The sequence below is a fragment of the Betta splendens genome, chromosome 6, assembly GCF_900634795.4.
Source record: "Betta splendens chromosome 6, fBetSpl5.4, whole genome shotgun sequence".
NCBI classification, from domain to species: Eukaryota; Metazoa; Chordata; class Actinopteri; order Anabantiformes; family Osphronemidae; genus Betta; species Betta splendens.
In genome coordinates this window covers 2,602,458-2,608,457 of record NC_040886.2, presented here as the reverse complement: position 1 = coordinate 2,608,457, position 6,000 = coordinate 2,602,458, and the positions used below count along the sequence as shown (strand labels likewise).

General features: G+C 40.8%; 2 non-coding genes across 2 annotated transcripts; one reads left to right on the top strand and one right to left on the bottom strand.

Annotated features, from left to right (window-relative positions):
- Positions 1 to 2,070: 2,070 nt before the first annotated feature.
- On the bottom strand, positions 2,071 to 2,149 carry trnas-cga (transfer RNA serine (anticodon CGA)). The gene has a single exon. It is a non-coding gene; the product is annotated as a tRNA-Ser (tRNA).
- A 642-nt stretch (positions 2,150 to 2,791) lies between these two features.
- On the top strand, positions 2,792 to 2,873 carry trnas-uga (transfer RNA serine (anticodon UGA)). Its single transcript has one exon. It is a non-coding gene; the product is annotated as a tRNA-Ser (tRNA).
- Positions 2,874 to 6,000: the final 3,127 nt, after the last annotated feature.

The window sequence follows — 6,000 nt, the reverse complement described above, 5'->3', positions numbered from 1 at the left end:
GATCCACTGGCAGAGTATGAAGCCGGACCAACTCAATGGGCCTGTGGGTCTATTGGGAGCATCTGGCTGAACCCTACGTCAGAGGGATTTAAACTCCCACCTCCTGGAGAGGCCATCGAGGAGAGCTATTGCTCGGACTAGAAATATTCTGGCAAACTGTTTGGTTTGAGGATGTCCTCAATCACACCGACACAGACAACAGGAGGCAGAGACTCATCTGGACTACACTAAAAAAATAAAACTTTGGATCAAGCAATATAAAAGCTATATAAAATTACTCCAATATGTTACAGCTACTGTAATAGTTTTGGTTTTCCTCAAGGCACATTTATGAATTTGGCTTTGATTAAATGCTAATCAATATTTTAATTTCATCCAGACAAGTCAAGATTTTTCAGTAGTTACCATTGCTCCAAAATTTAATGCTTAGTTGGGAGCAAGTCATTTTAATTTTCGACGTAAAACTAATCTAAAAATATGTTGTCTCTTTACTGAAATCAATGTTTACATCAATCAGATCTCTCTCATCTTAATCCTTGTTAATAAATGACTTGATAAGTGACCATCACATAGATGTGTTCTGTCTCACTGAAACCTGGATGCAGCAGGATGAATATGTTACTTTAAATGAGTCGACTCCATTGAGTCACAACAACTTCAAGGTCAATTATGGTAAATGCAAAAGTTAATAAGAAATGGTAAATGATAACAGAGGGTTTTGGGGAAGAACTATTAAAACGACTCAACAGAGATCAAATGATGTATAACATGCTGAGTGTCCCGAACAGTGTTTGAGCGGAGGCGGCGGACCCGCATGCACAGCTTCAGAGACTTGTAGGTGCAGATAAGACAGTTTAATAGTTCTCAGGTCAGATACAGGTGAGGGTCAAAACAAAAGTTATGCCACCTGGGCCAATGAGCCACTGAATGCTTTGAAGAAAAAAAGTCAAAGTTTTAGGTACATCGCCTTAATCACTCGGTCACAACTACTTGTTTTTGTTAATACATGCCACAAAATCATTCATCAGGTACTCTGATTTAGCCCTATGAGAACAGCAGCAAAAGGACTTGACAACATCAGTGACAGAAATCCAAATTAATTGGACAAATTGGCCTCAGCTTTGTCAGCAGGTCAAAGTCAGTTTGCAGTTTCTCTTGAGTAGTTCCCTGATAATCCAGTGATTACAATTTATTTGGAGATGCCATCTTTCTTGCTACTTAGAATATAAGAAATTATTGTTTGCTTCTCTTAGCCTTTTGGGGACAGAAAACCTGAAGGGGCAAAGAATCTTTAACTTTTCTGAGGCATAAACAACATTATTCTATAGACGTTATTAACTCATTCACAATATGTGGTGTCTTTGAACGGATTAGCTGTAACAATGTCTTTTGAGCTGAGAAACAAGGAAAACAAGGAATCAGGATGGATTTTGAATTGTTCTACATGCTGCTCTCTATTATTCTGTACTGCTCACATCAAAGCTGTATATATTGCACTCTCGTCAACATTTTCAGGAGAATCATGCATTTCTTTCAGAAGTGTCTGTGGCATTCAAATCTAAATCAAGATGACTAATTGCACATTTTCCCAAATTGACAGAGAAAGGCTATAATGAGCACCTGAAATTCCAACCTGTGTGGTGGTAGAACCAAACTGTGAAAAATTAAGATATTCTAAGCGAAAATGGTCTAGAGTTACACAGGCAAACCTGCCTCTGGTCCCATTTTCTCTGTTAAAGTTAAGAAATCACCATCAGACCACAGCAAACAGCAGCGGTGGTTGTATAGTGTGGAGCACCGCTGCCTTCCAGGCTGTTCACTGGTATTCGAGTTTCAGCAGTTACATTACCTCGGTATAAATATGTTGAATTTTTAGGACAATGGAAAATCGCAGTTCACCTGATGCTGTCTCTCAAAGATGAGCCTAAAGATAAATGCCGAAGATCAAGTTATCCGAGATCTTTGCATGGATACTTCAAAGAATAATCTGAGATGTGTTTTGAAGTGAAGCAATGGCTAGAGGAAGGCTTACTTGTGCAATACTCATGGTGTCAGCATCACTAAAAGCTTCGAAGACGGCAGGATTTGAACCTGCGCAGGGAGACCCCAACGGATTTCGAGTCCATCGCCTTAACCACTCGGCCACAACTATATCCCTTTGACAGCTCATTTCACAAAATCATTCATCAGTTATTCTGCTTTACCCCTATGTGAAAAGAAGCAATAAGACTTGACAACATCAGTGACAGAAATCCAAATGAAGTGGACAAATTGGCCTCAGCTTTGTCAGCAGGTCAAAGTCAGTTTGCAGTTTCTCTTGAGCAGTTCCCTGATCATCCAGTGGTTACGATTCGAATCTTTGGCAGGGGCCTGTGTTTACACATCAATACATTGGTATGTTTTAATTCTACACTGATGCATTTCGAAATGTTCTACATGCTGCTCTCTACTATTCTGTATTGCTCACCTCAAACCTGTAAATATTGCATTCTTGTCAACATTTCATGTTTGCATGAGAGAATCATGCATATCTATCAGATGTGTCTGTGGCATTCAATTCTAAACCAAGATGACTAATTGTATGTTTTTCAAAATTGACAGACAAGGTTTATAATGAGCACCTGCAATTCCAACCTTTGTGGTGGTAGAACCAAAATGTGAAAAAATGAGATATCCTGAGCACTGATGTTGTCAAGTTTTGTTGGTGCTGTTCTCATACGGCTAAAGCAAAATAACTGATGACTGATTTTATAACATGTACAAAAAAACAAGCTGGCATTGTCACCTGTGGGTAGTTGTGGCCAAGTAGTTAAGGCGATGGACTTGAAATTCATTGGGGTCTCCATGCGCAGGTTCGAATCCTGCCATCTACAAAGCTTTTACTGATGCTGACAGCATGAGTATTGCACAAGTGAGCCTTCCTCTAGCCATTGCTACGATCTTGGATAACTTGATCTTCGGCATTTATCTTTAGGCTCATCTTTCCGAGACAGCTTCAGGTGAACTGCAATTTTCCATTGTCCTAAAAATTCACATTCAATAATGAGGTAATGTAACTGCACTGGCTGAGTCGCAAATGCCAGTGAGCAGCCTGTAAGGCAGCGTTGCTCTACACTACACAACCACCGCTGTTGTTTGCTGTGGTCTGATGGTGATTTCTTTGGTCATGATAACCTTTGTCTGTCGATTAACCGACAGACCCCTGCTGGGGATTGAACCCAGGGCCTCATACATGTAAAGCACGCTCTCTACCACTGAACTATATTTCCACCAATGGGGATTGTTAATCCCAAAATGTGTATACATCACCTATTACTATTTTTTTTTTAGTGTATTTTTGTTTGTTCTTTTCAAAGCATCCAATACAGCATTGGCCTGGGAGGCATAACTTTCCCGTCCATCAGGACTATCCTTTAACTAGCTCTGTGAACCCACACTTAATATTTGCCTTTACTTAAATAACAAGAACATCAAAACACATTTCAGGTTGTCCTTTGAGGAATCCTTTTGAGTAACTTGGTTTTCGCTTGCTTTCTACACATTAAATTTATGTTGCTACACACAAGTTTTGTATAAATCAGAATCAAACCTATGTCCACTCCCAATAAGGCAGCTATGCTCAACACTGGTTAGATTCAAAGAGGACATCACTCCAAATCCTTGTCACTAGATGACCAAGGAGCTATACACCAGAAACACAACCTTAATAAAGGCAATAAAACACATATAAGCTAGTCTGTGTAAAGCTTGCCAATATGTCTGTGTGGTTGTCCTTTCTTTGGAATCCGTTTTATTATATCAGGTTCTTCTGCCATTATCTACCTGAAATGTAAATAGCAACAGATCATGCTGCTTGCCACTAAAGCAGTTCTGTGCTGTGGGTTCAAACTAGAGAAAAGTACAAAACATTAAAATGGTTTTCACGGTGCAGGAAGAATGTAGCCTTAACCCTATATCATTCTTCATACAGGCAAAACTGTGGAGGCTTTTTTCAGTTGAACAGAACAAAGATGATACGAAAAGTTTAAGACATATTCCCTGACCAGGCATCAAATTTGGGTGCCGGCCAAAGTGCCGAATCCTAACCACTGGGTGATCAGGAAACTACTCAAAAGACACTGCATTGTCTTTGTCATACAGGTCGTGCATGTTGATAAAGTTAGCAGAGGATGGTTTCGATCCATCGACCTCTGGGTTATGGGGCCAGCTCAGTTCCACTGAACCACTCTGCTGAAACCCACCCTAGACAAGACTCAATGCCATAATCCCTGGCTTAGGAGGCCAGTGCCTCCTCCACTAGGGCTTTACACTGAGCACTGTTTTTTTCACCCCAAGCCCAAGTTTAGAGTACATTTGCATAATTCAATGTATGTCAGGTTCCAGTGAGGAACATATTAACAAGTGAAGGTTGAGCTTTGCCTGTGTATGTTTTGCAGTTCATTCTATTATCTTCCTCTGTCCCTAATGAACACCCGGGACAAGTGAGTGACGCCTGTGAAAGCTGACTGGTCTGAAATCACAAAATCAAGAGCCACATTCAGCCTGCAGCTTGAAGTAATGTAGTAATAAGTCTGAGTCTTGTCTATCCGATCATTTGAACCTGTGTCCAGGACGTCACGCTATCTAATAGCATTAGACAGGATGGTTTGGATCCATTGACCTTTGGAATGCAGGCTCAGCACTCTATGGTTTTAGCTCAAGACATATTAAAAAGTAAATGTTGACATGGGCCTGTGTACGTTTCGGCGACAGGTGAGTGACACCTGTGCAAGCTGACCTGTCTGAAATCACAAAAGAGTTACACTCATCCTGAAGCCTGAAATAATGCAATAAAAATTCTGAGTCTGTCTGTCTGCTTGTCTGAACCTGTGTCTGGAATTTTTTGGTGTCTGATAGAATTACCATTTTTGACCTTTTTCTTTAATCAAAAGCAGAATTTTTGTGTATTGACACACGTTTCCAGTAGCCCCCCTCCTTGGTCTGTCTGGGAAGGTGTTAAAAATGTTGAGGCCACCCCCTTTTTAGGACCAAAAATGCAATTCCAGGGTAAAACCAAAAGGTGGAGCTTTAGTATCTTACCTGTATATAGTTAGGGTCAAACACCAAGTATAGGCACAGTTCTGAGAACAGGACATAGATCTGATAATGTTAGTTCTACACTGTTTGCTAGGGCAGACTGTTGTAAAAATACTGCATTTAATCATTGAAACATACAGCTCAATGATGGTGTGGAAGAGAATAGCTCTGAACTGGACAACCCAGACTATGCCCACAGCCCACCTTAGAGGAAATCAACAATCAGCAACAGCATGCTTTAAATTTGGTAGAGAGACACAGCCCATACTGCCCGGCTGAGGCCACAGACCAGCTGACTGTCCACAGAATGATTCTGATGGGGCAAAGTGATGGGCGAGAGGTCGATGGGGTATCAGTACCAGTGTAGATGACACTGAGGAGGGAGGTGAATGCACTCTCACACACACATACACACATAGTCAGATATTACTGTACGTAGATGATATTTGGTGGCGTCACAGACTGAAGAAGAATGCAGTAAAGATACTGTAGCGCTTCTTTCATTTCTGGCAGAGAACAGTCACAAGGTCAGTAAAAACAAACTGCAGCTGTTGCAGAAAGAAGTTAAATATTTAGAACAGATCATATCAGCAAGTGGACAAAAACTGATCCAAATAGAGTGTTCAAAAGTAGAGAACCTAGACCAGATTTACAGGACAACCCAATACCTGGTTCTGTATTTGTCTTCGTGGATGGATCAAGCACAAAATCTGAAACTGGAAAAACGCATAGTGGCTGTGCGGTTCTGACTGATAGTGAGACCTTGAAAGCAGAACTGCTACCCCCACACTACAGAGCACAAGCAGCAGAAATAATTGCACTGACTGAGACATGCAGACTCAGGTCAGATAGTTACCATCTATACTGATAGCAGATACGCACAATGAACTATTCATATATTTACCAGTCAATGGGAAAATACAG